At 31.7% G+C, this 18,998-nt stretch overlaps 3 non-coding genes across 3 annotated transcripts; all 3 read left to right on the top strand.

Annotated features, from left to right (window-relative positions):
* Positions 1-6,292: 6,292 nt before the first annotated feature.
* Trnai-aau (transfer RNA isoleucine (anticodon AAU)) lies at positions 6,293-6,366 on the top strand. The gene has a single exon. It is a non-coding gene; the product is annotated as a tRNA-Ile (tRNA).
* A 249-nt stretch (positions 6,367-6,615) lies between these two features.
* Positions 6,616-6,688, top strand: Trnaa-ugc (transfer RNA alanine (anticodon UGC)). The gene has a single exon. It is a non-coding gene; the product is annotated as a tRNA-Ala (tRNA).
* A 3,564-nt stretch (positions 6,689-10,252) lies between these two features.
* On the top strand, positions 10,253-10,326 carry Trnai-aau (transfer RNA isoleucine (anticodon AAU)). The gene has a single exon. It is a non-coding gene; the product is annotated as a tRNA-Ile (tRNA).
* Positions 10,327-18,998: the final 8,672 nt, after the last annotated feature.

Genomic DNA, 18,998 nt, shown 5'->3' with positions numbered 1-18,998 from the left:
AGTAACGGCCGTGTTTTCAATAAGATTCTAAGAGAGCGTAATATTCTGTTGCGTCTTTAAGAGTTGTATTACCAATGAAAGTTTTGTCATCATAAATGAGTTTCTCCAAATTACAAGGTAGACAAACTGAAGAGTCCAGAAATCATTTTACCAAATTTTTTCCTTCATAGGGAATTATTTTCAAAAATGGAAAGAAAAGAACTCAATACAAAAGCTCATGTAGTATTCCGCATTGTGACATAGTGACAACATATTAACCTTGGATAACACAAATGCTGTAGTAGCTTTAGGATCTAGACAAGAGGCGTAGTTGTCCTCTGTTCCATATTGTCTCACGTTTTAATGACAATAAGTATCAGGATAAAAATTAGAACTAAATTTCTATATTTATATCGGGGGTCACATTGCCCTGAAATAAATACAAGATAAACACATGAAAACGGAACTTGAAGTGTCTCGCTCAATAGGCCGTATTTCGTATCACAATAAAAACAATAGCCAAAATATGTGCATTAAGTATAAGATAGCAGGCAATGGAATCAAAATAAATGATTATTTTTACATTTCAATAATCTTCACAAATAAGCTGTAATGGCCAATATTTATCGTTATGTATTTTAGAATAAATAAAGGAAAGAATCAAAAGAAAACAATGTAAGTAGCTAAGTTCCCTTACTTGAAAAAGTCAAAAGTCCCTGGCGGGATCCAAACCAACAGGGTGTTGGGCAAGTGGTTTAAGGCATAAGGCACTCAACTATTGACGTATAAAGTGTGAATATAGTAAATTATAAATTTATTTATTGTTATCATACATTTGAACAAGCTATTTCAAGTCATATGCATAAGGTTCTTAAGAGTCTCAACCTGATGACGTAATTCAACATCATATGCATAAAAGCTTACATACAAACTTGCCCCTAACCATTGTTGGTTCGAATCACACTAGGGACTTTTAATGCTTTCATGTACGTAAAGCATCCTGCTAGCTTACAGAACGTTGTATGTTTCATATATATCCTGAGTTATTTCTTTTTAAAAGAAATTAAATAACGTTTGAAATATGCATATATTTACATCTAAATACTAATTAGATCCAAAATTATAATATGGCATTTGGTTACAATCAACTATTCTAACAATCAATGAACAATTTGACGGTAGAAACAATTTTTTTTAGTAAAAAAACAAGTACTGGTGAAAAGGTGAAAAACAGCAGGCAAACAAAACAAAACTTTTGATAAAAAACAACAACAAAAACTAAATGTATTCAAAGTTTGTGTAACAATGTCAAATAATTAAGGTTAATGTAAAATATGGATATAGAAGGCAAATTCAGTTTGAATTTTAAAACGTATTGTTTTTTTTTTCAGTGAACTAAACACTACGACTCGAAGTTAGTCTAGTATAATTGTTATGCTACATGTGTACTTAAGAGGGAATTTGTACTTTAGGTAATAAAGTTGTTTCTATAATCAAGGTAGCTTGGTACATGTAAACAGAAAGAAGCAATAGGTAATAACAATAAATAAGTATAAAACGTTTGTAAAGAGACTGTTTAAACAATCACAGTACTACAGGATGCTGGTAATCGTAGTGTTTACTTCCTCCTGCAAATTATGGAACATAAAAACAAAATGTGCTTACCGTCTGTGGTTTGTTTTAGCTGCAAATCATGATCATGCAATCATTTTTTTTTTCAAAACAAGCCAATGATGACTTGCATATTTAGGAAAATCTTAATTCAAACTAAGGTTGTTATTTGTTGTGTATTCTATTCCTTTTCTTCTTTTTCTTCTTCTCATATGGGATGTAGGAAAGCGGTGTGTGTGTATAAAGCAGGTGTCATGCATAAGCATATTGGGAAAAAGCATATGGTTAGAACCGAAATACCGTATCCGTTCGTGTAAGACTTGTGCCAATCAATGGTCAACCTATTGAACATGGTTCATTAAAGAAACAAATAACAACTCACACTTCTAGCGCACTTTGCTTTCTGAAACAATCACAGAACATATCTCCAAGAATAGCTTTGCTTTCCATTTTATTTAGTTCAGGTGTACTATTTATGTTATTTGTTTACATTAGATCTAGGTTACTAGGCAAATAAACCATCATAAACCCTGCAATAAGCATTAAACATATGTTAAAAGTCTGTTTGAATAATTTTCAGCACAACCGGATATAAGTTATCTCACGTCTTCTTTCTTTTATGTTCTTAAGCATGAATCTCAATGCACTTATTCTCTTGGTGTGTTTCAGAAGCAAAGTCATGATTAAATAATCAAATTATTGAAACATTATTGTACTTGATTACTGACACTCCTTTTTTTCGGATACCTTTTTATCAAAAAATGAGATAATGCACTCATAAAAACAATGCAACTTACATGTGTTTTCTTCTATTATTTAGATAACATGACATGTTTTGCCACTAAAGGATTGTATTTAAGCTCATAAAGATGCAAGTACTTATGGATTTGATATAAACTAAAAACAACATCAAGTTTTTCATTTTAAGGAAATATAACTACTATTGGACCTTTCCATGGTTTACTTGCATGTGTTCGAACTCTGCCATAGTTAAACTAGTGAAACAAATTGGCTGACTGGCAATCCAATTGCTATACTGGGACAATCCATAGTCAATGTTTGGCCTGGTTAACACACAAGAACACATACTTTTGTTTGTGAAACTGTTTGTGAGAAACTTACTTAGCCATAAATAGAAATGGTGCAGAGCTAAATTTTCAACACTTAATTTCTAGAATGGCTAGTATGCACTTTGATAAATAAAATAAAATCTTTCCGCCTTCGTCTTTCAAGTTATTATCGTGTGCTATGTTTTTACTATATACACATTTGTATTCTAGTTGTAATATTTTGCAAATGGTCCTATTTTGTTTTGTTCATTTGCTATGAAATATAAAAGGCAATGCTGTTAACCTCTATGGGCCCCAACAATCATTTATACATGTTAGTATAAAATAATCATGTTTAGATGTCTTGCAGACTTCACAAACAAATAAGAGAGATTGCATTTTAATGGAATACCTTTTACAAATATAGATTTACGGAAGCTTAAAACATCAATCATCATGTTTTAGTATTTTCATTCTCAAAATATTTAGTGTACAACTTATAAAGATAATCTTCAGCAATTATCTTCCAGATGCGAATACAATTCATTTTGAAGCAGAGAAAAATAACCATACTACACGTTTGTTCCATCCATTGAATAAGTTCCGATCTTACGCAAATAAGAACAGGTAAATTACATTTCCCAAAGAAAGAAATAAAATCGTTTTCCCATTATTTTATTTTCAAACTCAAACAGTGTAAATTGTCAATCTTACTATTTTTTCAAGAACTTGAATATTTACAACCGTTACAATAATGTTATGCTGAACGATCATTAAGAATCAGAAATGTAACATTTCTAAGACGCATTGTATGTACGGGCGACTTTTTATGGCCTCCACACGGCATAAACAACGCAGATGTTAAAATAAAAAAAGTATACGGTATCTTTTATGGGCATCCAAGACATTATTCAATGGCAAAAAATAGAGAAAACTGAAGAACTGTGTATATATATACATGTATATATTTTATGTAAACATCGCATTATATGACTGTATGACAGGTAGTCGAATAATTTGACTGTGAGCTACCCAAAACATGCCTTTTTATGCGCACCATTAAGAAAATGTAAGTAACGTTTGCTTTTTTGCATTAACTCTCAGAGTTAAACAGCATTATTCAACTGGTTTTTTGACCGGTTTTACATAAATATAGTACGTTTGCTTTTTGTTATTCTTCATAAAATGTGCCCGTTGTTTATGTAAACCAATCTATTTTCAATAAATGTATGTCCATGTAAATGGAACTTTACAATTACCACCAAGAAATGTACCTCGCTTGTATTTTTAGATTTATGTTTTGATTATTTTTTTTTGCATTTTGAAACACGTGCTTCTCTGTTATGTAACATGATTCTGAGAATGTTTGTATGAATCAGTCTTCTCCAGAGTTCATACAAAAACAGTTTAAGCTGTTCACTAGGTTAATCATGACACGTTTTCAAGGTAATAATAATTGCACGATTTGTACTTTGTAAATATAATTGCTTTATCACAGCATGCTAATAAGATATCTAAACATGCACTCTTGTTGGTACATTTCACTGGAGTTTATTAACTTAGTGGCTTGAATAAAGAAGTATATAAAAAGCATAATATTTTTCAAATTTCCCCAAACAAATATTTTTGTTACTAGGGATAATACAATTGGATTAATATCAGCTCTAAATAAAGCTTAGCATTTACATTGTAAGAAATAACTTCATCTGAACTTGAGTGAGATTAAGGTATTTTTTCATGATTGTTTTATTTGATTGGCAATTTCTGGATCAATGACCGAGTGATTTTATAATAGTAAATCATTGATAAAAAAACATGCTGACCTCTTTTTTCACTGACATCCTGTTTGCAATTGCTTAAACAGGTGAATCTTCATTATTGCTTTACTGTTTACTTAATCTGTATCATGAATGAGTGATGTTTTACTTACGTATATTTTCTTCTGATATTTAAGTTCAATCTGGTTCGAATCAGAATGTAAGAAAAAAACTTGTAAATTGATAAATGTTTAGCAAATATTGTTTCATTTTAAATTTGCTCAGTATATATGATTAGCCAAATTACTTAAAGATGTTTAGGTCCATCTGTATGATTATGAAAAATAGAAAAATATATTTGAAGAAACAAATCAGGGGTTTACATTTAGAAATGTAACTACATTAAGGCATGCTTTTTCATTAAACCAAAATAGGGATAGAAATATTAATCACTCTACATGCATTTTTTAAAAGGTTGCCGCTACTAAATCCTAGTTTGAATAGGTTTTCAGCTGGGCAAGACGATGAAGATATAAACTGGTAAGCTCCATTTAAGGCACATTATGCCGCAGACATCTATGGAACGCCATAGCTGCCTCGTGTTATTACATTTCTTTTTATCTTGCCTAGAAAACGTCTAATTATATCAGATAGTAGCGTTGTGTTGCCTTAGTATTTTGTCGACTTGTTTTAGTGTTTAAGTCATTTTAAATTATATATATAAAGGGACATAATATATGCTTTCATGACTAACTGCTAGGCGCTGTGCCGTAATTGGACTGGCATATCGATGTGGTAGTATGTGTGTATATATTCCCTCATTTCTATATATAGAATAAAATAATTTAAAATGACTAAAACACGACACCATATCTAAACATTCCCTTATTTAAAACCCGTGAAATTATTCAAACATAATATTTAATAAGGTCAGTCTGTACATTTTGACATCAAGAGACCTTCCTATGGCCATTTGACTGTTTCTGACCCACTCGCAGACTTTCAGGATTTTTGGTGCCAGAGGATATAATGACATATTTTGACATCTAAGGACTAACCAGAGTCAAAATAATTGGTCTGCGACTAATTTTGGCACTGTCACAGACTTTCAGGTATTTTGATGCCAATGGAAATAATGACATTTTTGACTTCTAGAGACCCTCAAGAGTCCGTATCAGTGGTCTGTGACAGTTTCTGAGGTATTCGCAGACTTTCATATGGTCAACTGAGGTCATTTGCCATCATTTGCCATCAAATAGGGCAGCTACAGCTCCTATATCACTACTGTTTTTTTGCTAAAGTACACTACTGAATAGCTTATTAAATCAAACATTCGCATTTTCTTGCCGAAATGGGGGGTTGACTGGACTAAAGCATGCCTTATTATGATAAACTGTATGCTTTTTAAATTTGTCAAAAAGCGGTTTTGATTGAAATTCATCCATAACTTTAAAAATGATATGAACATGTTGTTTATGATATTGATAATGAAACGTAATCAGAAAACAAGCAAAAAATGAAGATATTAAACATTTTCTTTTCAGTAAAAAAGACTTACTTTTATTTCATGTTTTATTGTACTAATTAAGATCAAATCTAAATGCTACATATTATACGAACTAAGCATACCCGTTTTCCAAAATAACAATCTTTTGGTTAAAAAAAATATGTACTACCTCAAATATTAGTTTGAAAGCAGCACTCATCCAGATTTACCGTTACACTAACATATACAAATCTGTCTTAAAATACATTTAATAGTTGACAGAATCGAAAGTAAAGAAAACATTTAACCTCAACTGAATCTAGCGAAAAGTTTATCTCTCTAAACATTTCATACATACTATTGTATGCAGTACATTATCTAAATATATTCATACATTTGTAAATACATGTGGCCGGTTAGCTCAGTTGGTTAGAGCGTCGTGCTAATAACGCGAATGTCGTGGGTTCGACCCCCACACTGGCCAATATATTTTGTGATTTTCTTTTTCCTAATTCCAAATAAATAAAATTCAATTGTAATTAATATTTCTTTCTTTTATTTTCGAATTATTTAACATTTGGAAAACATTAACTTCAAAATAAACAGATAGATTACACCTTAAGTAATAACATTTAAATCAAAGACAAGACAAAGTTTATCGTTGGAAAATTACTTTAGGCTGAAATACCAATATCCAAGAGTGCTTTGGTAAGCTCAATTTATCGGTTGTAACGGGGGATTAGCTCAAGTGGTAGAGCGCTCGCTTTGCATGTGAGAGGTACCGGGATCGATACCCGGATTCTCCAATTATTTTTAATCGTCTTTGTTTATTTGTTTATTTCTTCCTTTCTTTCTTTATATCTCAGGTTTGAAATTAATGCATGTAATACACATATACATTAACCACTTAGGGTGTGAAATGTCATAGTATATCTTATTATGTCTACTCTTGTAAAATGTTTTAGGCGCCAAAACTAGCTCGGTCGAAAAGAAAGTTTTCAACCGGTGATACGGTGTCAAAACTGTAAATAAAATAATAATAATAACAATAAACGCTTTAACGAAATTGACATTATGCATTTCGATGTAAAGTTTAATTGAATTAGCAAAATATTTAAAAAAAAAAAAAAGATTGACTATTATAATGGCCATTGGCAAATAATTGATAATGAAAAATATTTGAGCCGTGTCATGACAAAACCAACATAATGGGTTTGCGTCCAGCATGGATCCAGACCAGCCTGCTCATCCGGGCAGTCTGATCAGGATCCATGCTGTTCACTTATCAACTCTATTACAAGTTGAGAAACTGACAGCGATCAGCATGGATCCTGATCAGACTGCGCGCAGGCTGGTCTGGATCCATGCTGGTCGCAAACGCATTATGTTAGTTTTGTCGTGACGCAGCTCATTTAAGATCAATTGTAACTGCTTAAAATATTGTATGAAAATGTCCCTTTCTTTTTGTAACATGAACGTTCCGAGAAATATTTTCAGAATTTATGTGTGTTGCATTGGTTATATAAAATTAAAAAAGATAAATAACATAAACATGGCAAAAACTCAAGTTATTTTGTCTGTACATCAATGATTTACAATTGGGTGGGCATAATGCCACTTTAAAAAGTTTGTTTTCCTTTTTCAGGTAATTGAAGAGGATGGGATTATTTTGAGAAAAAAAACTTAACTCCAATCAAAAGCCAAGCCAAGACCTGCAGAAGTGTTAATGATTTGTAAAAATGTGATGGATTGCCATGCCTGTTAATTAACACTATTTCATGTGTTGTAAGAAGTGACAAATAAAAGGAGTGATATTACGATCATCTCATATTACTGTCCTCCTTCAGAGATTGATTCCCCTTCCTTGAATGGGCAATAGCAGCCGAACATTTAGAATAACGAAGAAACTAAATAAAATTAAGAATAAGCCTATAAGGCACATTATGGCTCAAAAATGAATAAATTGTTACTTTTTTAGAAATGGCTAACATAAATTAACTTTTAAATATCTAAAATTAAACTTTAATTACATTTAAATAATGGTTTAAGAGAATGCCAGATGCTTGAAGTAAGTAACGATAAAAGTGAAATTATGTGTCGTACATCTAGCAAAATGTTGACGTCCATACTAAATCACTATAACTGTACTAGTACTGTACAGGTAATAAGGGTTTATTTGTACATATATCTGTTGGTTCATTTTATGTACATGCATATAACTAAGTCGCTTGCAACACATTAAACATTACAACATACACAAATTGCCCTCTTCAAACATATCATTTTTACCTTGCTGACGAAGTAAATAAGATTTATTACAACGCGTACATTCTTCCTGTGCTTGATTATTGTTGTACGGTTTGTACTCATACATCAATAAAGTAAACTCAATTAAAAAAAGAGCAGCAAAAATTATACTAATAGACCGGGACGTACACAAACATTAGATCTTTTTCATAAACTTAAATGGCTGAAATTTAATTTCAGAGTGAAATACCACACAGCAATTATGGTGTATAAAACTGAAAACAATCTGGCACCGTTATGTATGAGTGATTTTTTTTTAGTTTCTCTCACAACGAATTACATAATTTACGCTCAATCGCTCATATAGATCTTGTTCTGAAAAGTATACCTCATAAAAATTATTTAAAGGATTCTTATTCTTATTTCAGTATTGACGTTTGAAATAAATTACTTATTATTTTCTTCCTCACTTCGTTCGTCCGAAAATAAATTATTTCTTTCCTAAACCATATAATACAAACCAAGAAATAAGAAAACTCAGATCATGTTCAATAGAAGTGGGTTTACTAAAGCTCATATGCATATCTTTACATCAATACATTGCACAACATAATGATATATCAAAGGAACGCCTTAATTAGTACATACGTTCAAATAAATATAAATACTTCTGTAATAGCAACAACATGAACAATGTTGACTATAATTAAACTATAAACATACTTCATCTGACGAATTTGAAATCAATGGATAAATACTATGAAATGGGACCTAAAAAACGAAAAACAACCATTCTAAAATAAATATTCGGAAACACAGGTTAATCATATGCTGCGAGCCGGCTGCCCCAACCCCAACTCTTATTATTATTATTCTTTTTTAAATTTATAGTTTAAGAGGGGGGAGGTAGGGAGAATCCAAAGCTCTGGCCAGCGAACAGGCTCTCTCCGCCCCCTGCTTTCCGAACATTCTTTTGTATTAAGAATTACTTAACAACAAGATAAAACTTTAAGCAAAATAAATCAATTTGACAATTCCTCTCGAAACAATTATTGATAAGTCGCATTGTAAAATCCCATCTTTGTCAACTTACTTGAAATATTCATTTATAAAACATTCTATTAATGTATATAACAAGTATCAACCGTCTCCTCATGAATAAACAATTTAAAAAAAAAATTAAGAAATTTGGTGAACCTTGCGAACTGTGTAGTAAACCTCGAATGATTTAAAACCGCGAAAATACTCATGAAAATCTCGTGCCCCGTGCATTATTCTACCCAATTATAAACCAAACACCAAAAAGATTAATAAGTACCAAAAAGAAAAGAGTATTACTATATCAAACAATGTTCGACTTTACAATCTTTCAAAAACAACTGTAAAATTTATTTTCTAAGCTTACAGTTAGATACATGGTGAAAATTGATCACTTTATATTTTTATTGTTGTAAATATTGAATCATCAGTTTTTTTCTGTTTTTTTTTAATCATTACGAGTTTATCTATAATTACTATAATTAATATGAGTGTCAGTCGGATGAAAGAATAAAAAATATCTAACCTTTACATTCAAGAATATAAATAATATAAATATTTTTTTTATATAGTCTACCAAAAGATTTTAAATATTTCAGAGACATAGATAACATCTATGTCTCTGAGTATTTGTATAGATCTACATTTGTTTTCTTTGTTAAAAATCAGAAGGCCATACTGAAAATTAGTATACTTCTTACTGTTAACTTTGTATGTAACCTTCTATAAATAAATATTATTATTATTATAATATAATTAGGGTTGTGATCATGATGTGTCCGTCGGTAACGATTTGAAGGAAGGTTAAATAAATGAAGATAATTGATATCGCCTCGGTAAATATTTTTTCAGAACTCAGATCATATTCACTAGGGAAAAGTGCATATTTGTATACAGAATTTATTTTATCAAACTTATACAAACTTTAAAAAAAAAAAAAATGAAACAAACTAATACAACAAATCCTAGGATATATAAATATTTGTTTAATTGTTTAGCGTTCGTTAAGGACGGAAATGCCCGAAAAGTTGCGATGTATAGCAAGATACTGTTTACTTAATAATTTGTGATCACTATCAACACCTGGCCGGTTAGCTCAGTCGGTTAGAGCGTCGTGCTAATAACGCGAATGTCGTGGGTTCGACCCCCACACTGGCCATAATATTTTTGTTTGATTTTTTTATTTTAAATAAATGTTGTCCTTTTTCCATATCAATTCTTTACACATTATTTAGATATGCTGTGGTACATGTTTAATTTATCTATTTTTTGATTTTTTTTCAACAGGCCTAGGTAACCTTAAAATTACCCTATTCTATAAATACAAAAACACGTTAACACCAAAAGAAAAAAAGGTAATGTTATTAAAGTGTTATCTTTAGCAAATCTTCTAAAAAGTTATAACTGTCATAACATATTTGTTAAACTTACCATAAAATGCTGGTTTTGTTAGCAACATTATACTTTAGAAAACCGATAAACAGAATAATTAATTATTCCCGCCTATGGGATCATACTTTTTGTCGGATCGCTAACATAATGCTAACAATCATATTCATTTAATTTTAATGCCCGCTGACAATAACGACACTGAAGAATTAACCTACAGTAATATTGTCAGTAGGTGAGTCGTATGTCAAACCCCAACCATATACATGTACCTGCTTATAGATATTTAATAAAAATTACTGAGACATTTTCCTCTTATATCATGACGCAATATCGACACGAAAAATGTTATCATTCTGACAAGCTAAATTCAACACTTTGATGAAACATTTTTTAATGATTTCTTTCAATATCACAGCATTTATTCAAAAATTGCGTCTTCAAAAAGTATGTTTTAATTCTGGTAAGATTAAGCTTTGAACACTAACGCGGAATTAGCTCAAGTGGTAGAGCGCTCGCTTAGCATCTGAGAGGTACCGGGATCGATACCCGGATTCTCCATAAAGGTTTTTACGTCAAGGAAATGTACCCATAAAGGTTTTTACGTCTAGGAAATGTAATTTTGATCGTTTTTGCTTTGTTTTTTCTTCTGCTTTCTTCCTTCCTTCTTTCTTTCTTTCTCTTCATGTTTTATTTATTTTATGTTATTTTTTTATTGTTCAGACACACAAAACAATTTCAACAGATTATCAGGATGGATGGATGGATTATATTAATGGTTGTGCGAACGCTTATACTATAGCGATAACTAGAAGAAAAGTCGCATATACTGACAAGCGAAACTTTTCGGCCCTTTCCGTCAATCTCCGGATAAGAAACCTAGCATACGCAGAACGGATACGTTATTACTGTCCAACCTACGCTGTAAAGATCAAATAATTAATATGTAAACAAACAGTATAAACAAATAGTTAAATGCTGTGATTTGCTAATTTAGATTTTTTATTATATCGTGTACAAGTTTGCTTAAATGAATAAAATGTTTAGAATTTCAAAGAAAAGTAAACACAACTTTATTCATATTCATATTCATATTATCATTTTTGTAGAAACCGGATGTCAAAAAGACCAAACCTGTAAACATTAGTTAGGATTCGGTTATAATTGTACGCCCATGGTCATTTTAAATTGAATCTGATTGTCATATATCTACATATAAAATTAACAAATGCAAATGTTATTTCAACATGTTTGTTATAATGATGTACTAAGGTGCGTGCAAGTTATGAGAAAACCATAATTTTACAGAAATGAACATTATTTTCTCACTAACCAGATAGAAAAATCCGTAAATGTTACTTGAATGGCGGTGTTGGAAAATCTTTTCTCACATGGGCTTGTCTCACACTCCACGTGTAATACTTCTCACACTCCACGTGCAGCACCTCTTTACGTATTCCTATTGACAAAAATGAAATGTTACGAGGGCCAAATCAGCGCTAATCTTTGTCCATGGAATCGATAACTTTCGCGCTTCAATGAGTCCCACTTTACTAGGTCCGACTTTTTCCTTATTCCTTTTTCCTCTGTTACTAAAAATAATACTTTAAAATTTCGCGATTTTCTTCGTAAAATCGGATATTATGGCACTTTGCCTGGAAAACATCCATGTTTTTTTTAAATGGTTACGATGCTGAAGTCCTGATGAAGAATCTCATTTTAATTTATTGTTATTGAATATTTGGCCAAAATAACTAAATCAGTAGAAAAATCTTCGAAATCTGTAGAACGCTTTTTGTCAACAATTGAAGTATGGATTGAATTCCTTAAAAAACACTAATATTATGACATTTTCCACTTTTAATCCGAATATCGATCCCGGTACTCCCACATGCAAAGCGAGCGCTCTACCACTTGAGCTAATTCCCCGTTGTATTCAAAAAAATATATTTGTACACCAATACATGGATTTGATCATATTTTTTGGTTGATTTTCTTCTTGCTAACCTCAGGCCATTATGCCTTAGAAATGCTATAATTTTCATTTCTCATTTAAAAAAATTGGTCCCTTGACATAGATTAAACATACTTATTTGCAATATACATAAACTATCTTCAGCTTATGTTGCTTTATATGCAAATGGCATATTTAGTGAGTTAGTATTTTGCATGGAAGTAAAAATAATTCTTCGTTTATATTTCGCTCTCCTTTAAAACACACCACTTCACCTTGAGCGCCTTTTTGTCAGTTGTTTAATGTCTAATATACTCTTAATCCATTATTAAAACATTATTCAAAATGTATGCCATTATAAAAAAAAATAAAAAAAATATATTGATGTCTGCCGCATAATGTGCCTTTCATGTTTTATATCTTCATCGTCTTGACAACATATTCAAACTATGAACCTTTTTAAAATTGCACGTACTTGTAGATTGACTTATATTTTTTCATCACTTTTTTGCATTTATGAAGCATGCCTTCAAGCAGCACGCCTTCAGATAAACGCCTATTTTCATTAAAATTTTGAAAATGAAATTAAATGTAGAAGGTTGTATAGGAAACTATAGTAAGCAATTTACACATATATCAACGACACTTATAGCCCACGTTAATTACAAAAAAGGTCAAAATATGCAAATGCAAATACATGCGGCGTTAGTAACGCAGTAGAAAAATATAGTTGCACATAATGAAAAATTCCATATTAATCGCTCATAACATGTAAATTATTACTTGAATCTTGAATCTTTCTACAATTCCTAGAATCTTAGTACATTTTCGCAAGCTTGATTTATTCAAATAGTTTCGCTCATCTGGACGCATGCTGTAGATACATTTCTAAATGTTAACCCCTGACTTGTATCTTCAAACATAATTATTTGATTTTCATAATTATACAAATTTACCAAAATTTCTGACATATCATTTTAGCCATTTAAAATGAAACAATATTTGTTGAATACAATATACATGTTTTTTTTCTGAAAGTCTGCTTCAGGCCAGATTGAACTAGATGTCAGAGGAAACTACGAGACGTAAGTAAAACATCACTCATTCATGATACTGATTAAGTAAACAGTGATGCAAAAATGAAGATTCACCTGTTTAAGTAATCGCAAACAGGATGTCAGTGAAAAAAGAGGTCAGCGTGTTTTTAACGATGATTAACTATTATAAAATCACTCGGTCATTGACCCAGTAATCACCAATCAAATTAAAGTATCTGGAAAATTTAATCCCAATCTGACTAAAGTTCAGATATAGTAATTTATTACAATGTAAATGCTTAGCTTTATCTAGAGCTGATTTAGTGCAACGGTATCATCCCTAGTAACAAAATATTTGTTTTGGGAAATTTGAAAAATATTTTGCTTTTCATATATTTCTGTATTCAAGCCAATAAGTCAATAAACTCACCTAAAATATGCCAACAAGAGTGCCTATTTAGATATCTTATTAAGATGCTGTGATAAAGCATATATATTTAATATAAGTACAAATCGTGCAATTATTATTACACTTACCTTGAAAACATGTCATGATTAATCTAGTGAACAGCTTAAACTGTTCTTGTATGAACTCTGGTGAAGTTTCATTCATACAAACATTCTCTCAGAATCTTGTTTCATAACAGAAAAACACGTGCTCCAAAATGCAAAAAAAAAGCAAGGTATATTTCTTGGTGGTAGTTATAAAGTTCCATTTACATTTATCAAAAGTGAATTTGTCTTCATAAACAACGGGCACAATTTTAAAAGTAATTCAAATATTGATAACAAAATGGAAATGTACCATGTGGATATTTATATAAAACATGTCTTAAACTATGAAAGTAAATACAAAAGCAATATTGAAAACACAAGTCAAAGTGACTTTTCTTTGCTTAATGTTGCGCATTAAAACATGTTTGGGTAAGTTCACAGTCAAAATATTCGACTACCGGTCATACAGTCGTATATGTGATTGCAGCATAAGAAATTTATAAATAAACATATTTTTGTTCTCTCTTACTTTTTTCTTTTAACTATGTCATATGTGACAATAAAAGATACGTATAGCTTTCATTCTAACATCAGCGTTGTTTGTGCCGTGTGGGATGCCGTAAAAAGTCGCCCGTGTGTTTGAAATGTTTCAATTCCGGCACAACATGATATGTTTTTGGTAAATTTAATTCTTTCAATTAGATATTTTCTTGTTGGGTAGTTCCAGTACGCCTAACTGATTACCCTTAGAATAAAAAATATTGAATTCACCATAAGCCGGTGCTAAGTGGCGAGGACAGGAGCTCACACTGCCCAAATAACTGTCCAAGAACAACATTTTTGATTTTGACATTTTGTGCTTTATGTGAATTCTGTATTTCTCTGTTTGATCAATAGTTTGCATTGCACATCTACTTTATTCACAGACTAACTAACTTGCCAATGACATTGGAGTGAGATGTTTTCTAAACAGACATGCAGGAGGTACATTCAAACAGTATATACATGTCTGCGGAAAAAAAACAACTAACAAAAAGTAAATCACGGAGGTTTTGAAAATGTGTGCTTTTTTATTCTTCGTTAACAATTCATCATGCTTTTCTCCTACTGTTGCAATGTTCAAGAGGCAGTGCATGATGGGAGAGTACAATTGATATTGTTTATCATGATTGCAGACGTAAGTACATTACGTAACATCCTAAAAACTCCACACTTTTTAACGGTATGATAAGATAATTGCAAAATGTACAAATCTTGCGGTACATATCTTGTAAGATACAGTAACTTTAAATAAACTATGATAAATGAAAATGTACTATGTTTATATTATGTAATAATACTAGATTAATTTGGATTATTTTACTACTATATATACTAGCTTTATAATTCGCATTCGTTGCTGTTGTATTAAGGTATTATGTATGTCTTCTTAAATATATATTTCAATATTTTTCACTATCCTCTTGTTTATCAGTTTCATATATTAGATAATATCAAGGGGATGGATTCAAGAAAAAAATACCAATTAAATGTATACATGATAAATAGCGAGGCCTAGACCTACGGAAGATAATTATTGATATTTTACAAAATAAAAGGATTGTCAATTCACACTATTTGAGATTGAAAAAAGTTATAGTTAGGGAACGGTTCTTATTTCTTTCTTTTAGTAAATTAATGTAATTTACCTGTACTAATTTGCGTAGGATCGGAACTTCTTCAATGGCCCAAACGCCTATGAATTGTTTTTGTTTTCTTAGCTTCTAAATGAATGGTATTTGCATCTGGAAGATAATTGCTTAATGTATCTTTATAAGTTTTACACTAAGTATGCTAAAAAAGAAAATATGAAAACATAATGATTGAATTTATATTCTAGCAAGGTATTCCATGAAAATGCTTTTTCTCTTACTAGTTTGCGAAGTCTGAAGACATCGAAGCTTGATTAGTTTTCACTTACATGTAAAAAATTATTGTTAAAACTGGATTGAAATCTAACAGGCCCGTAAAGGTCGAGAGCATTAGAATTAATATTCCAAAGCTAATGGAACACAAAATAAAAAACTAAAATAACAACAAAATAAAACCATCTGCAAAATATTATTACAACTAGATTATCAGGTAGAATGCAAACACGTAAATAGTATTATATAACATATGAAGACGACGATTGAAAGATATGATATGATTAATCAAAGTGCATGTCTATATCACTGTGGACCATTCCAGATTTTAGGCATTTAAAATTTAGCGGCGCACCATTTTTACTCATGACTTAGGCAATTGCTCACAAACAATATCACAAACAACATCATGTGTTCTTGCGTGCAAACCAGGTCAACCGGTGACTATGTATTGCCCCAGAGCAGCAATTGGATGGCCCGTCAGCCAATTTTCAAAATAAAAAAAACTGTTAACAATAGAAAGGTCCAATACAATAAATTAAAATAATAATTTTATTTAAATTAAATAATAATACAATAATGTTGTCGTTTATTTATATCAAATCCAGAAGTATTTGCATCTTGATAGTGCTTAAATACAATACTTCGGTGGCAAAACATGCTGTCGGTAACTTCATTTTTAGAATTATGTAAATACATGTAACAGGGCACAATATGTGACTGTATGTTGCCTTGTATTTTGAGTACTGAATAAACCTTCATTATCTCATATTTTGATAAAAATGTATCCGAACGAAAGTGCCTTTCCTCTGAGTTAATTGCGATTTCCGGAGGTGTTTTAGTAATCAAATATTACATAAGTTTTCAATAATATGATTATTTAATCATGACTTTGCTTCTGAAACAAACCCAAGAGAATAAGTGCATTGAGATTCATGCTTAAAGACATAAAAGAAAGATAAACGTGAGATAACTTATATCCGGTTGTGCTGAAAATTATTCAAACAGACTTTTAACATATGCTTAATGCTTATCGCAGGGTTTATGATGGTTAAATTGCCTAGTAACCTAGATCTTTTGTAAACAAATAACATAAATAGTACATCTGAACTAAATAAAATGGAAGCATTTTGCAATGAAAGCAAAGCTGTTTATAGAGACTTTTGTCGTGATTGTTTCAGAAAGTTAAATGCGCAAAGAGGTGTGAGTCATATAATTTCTTAATGAAGCGTGCTGAACAGGTTGATCATTGATGGACGCTTATGCTTAAAAACAAAACTTGTAAACAAATAGTTATTTAATGTTGGTAGTTGTTGTTTAAAAATCCATCCTAATTACGTATTAAGTAAATTTATAGATTAAGATACCGGTTTATCTTTAGTATTTTGGCTTATAATATGTCCTGAGCAAATTTAAAATAAAACAACATTTGCTGAATATTTATCAATATACATGTTTTTTTCCGAAATTCTGCTTCGAACTAGATTGAACTAAATGTCAGAAGAAAATATATACGTAATACCCCGGTCACATATTCACGGAATACGACCACGGAAGAGCCACGGATTAATTCCGGCATCATCCGTAGCTACCCGTACTGGTCAGTAGCTCTCCGTAGTGTAACCGTAATCAATCGTAGTAGTCCTTGTATATTCGTAGTGATCCTTGACAATTTTTGAACATGCACAAAAATTTGCTACGGAAAAATCAACCGTAGCGTATCCCTACTAGTCCGTATTAAACCGTACTGATACGTACTGATCCGTATGAAAACCGTAATAGTCCGTACTGATTCGTAGGCCCCAACTTGTCAAGGATTTCCACGGTTTGATACGGAGAACTACGTATTTGTACGGTTACCCTACGTATAAGCTACGGTTTTAATACGGATTAATACGGCATTGTCACAGAAAGCCACGATTGTAATACGTTGTACTACGGAGAGGCAGGGATTAGCACGGTCTTATACGGTTAATTGCGTTGCAATACGAAACGGTACGGAATGGTACGGTCCACCACTGTTTAGTACGGATAAATTAAGTATCATATACATTTTTGTCAAAAACAGACATTTTTGCGTTTTCATGATGAGAACATAATCATGAACATTCAATAAAAGATATTTGCCATTAACTGGCTGCAACTGTACATATATGATATGGACCAGAATACGGAGGCAGTGATCGGGCTGCTTGATTACATGCATAGAGGTATAAAATATATTAATATTGTACTATAATGCATTAGAAATAGAATAACATTTAAGGTTACATGTTTTACAAAACATTAGATGGTGAAATCTGAGTAAATATGTACATAAAACGTAGTCTCATAAGCCTCGGACGCTGGCCCTTGAGTGATAATAAGATTAATTAACAAGCTTTTTACATATTCTTAAAACACACACATTCACGATAATTGATGTAATTGTAAAATGAAATCAAAAGAGAAGCAGTATTGATCAACATTTTTCATTGATGATTATATATTAAATCAGGTAAGAGAAGACAGAAATCATGGTGGACTGGAGATTGACCCCTTCATGGCCAGTATGAGACTCTGTTGCTGAGGATTCGGCGTCCTACAATAATTTTACTAGAGTCGGACCTGAATTGTCTCGAGGGTCGGACGCGATGACGCTGAATACTCTCCGCCAGAATCATTAAACTCTGAAATTCGTTTTCAAGATGTTCTTTTCTTGTGAAGCATTTTGAATACGAGCATGCCAGAGGTTGTGAACGGATATAATAGGTCCGTATAGATCCGTGGCGATTCGTTCTTCTCCGTTTCAGACCGTACTTATTCGTACTAACCCGTGCTTATACCGTAGCAGACCGTAGTGTATCCGTAGTGCATCCGTTCTGATTCGTGTCGCTCTGTATCAAACCGTGTTGGTCCGTAACAATCCGTGGCTCTCCCGGGGCTTTTACCTACATTTTGGCGGTTAATCCGTTGAACTCCGTACTCATACCGTTGTGTTGCCGTACTGGAACCGTAGCAGACTACGGAATTTCACATTTCCGTAGTAATCCGTGATCGATTAGACCGTAGC

The sequence above is a fragment of the Ruditapes philippinarum genome, unplaced genomic scaffold (assembly GCF_026571515.1).
Source record: "Ruditapes philippinarum isolate M1 unplaced genomic scaffold, ASM2657151v2 ctg952_1_1_1_1, whole genome shotgun sequence".
In the NCBI taxonomy this organism is placed as follows: Eukaryota; Metazoa; Mollusca; class Bivalvia; order Venerida; family Veneridae; genus Ruditapes; species Ruditapes philippinarum.
This window is presented reverse-complemented; position numbering and strand designations above follow the sequence as displayed.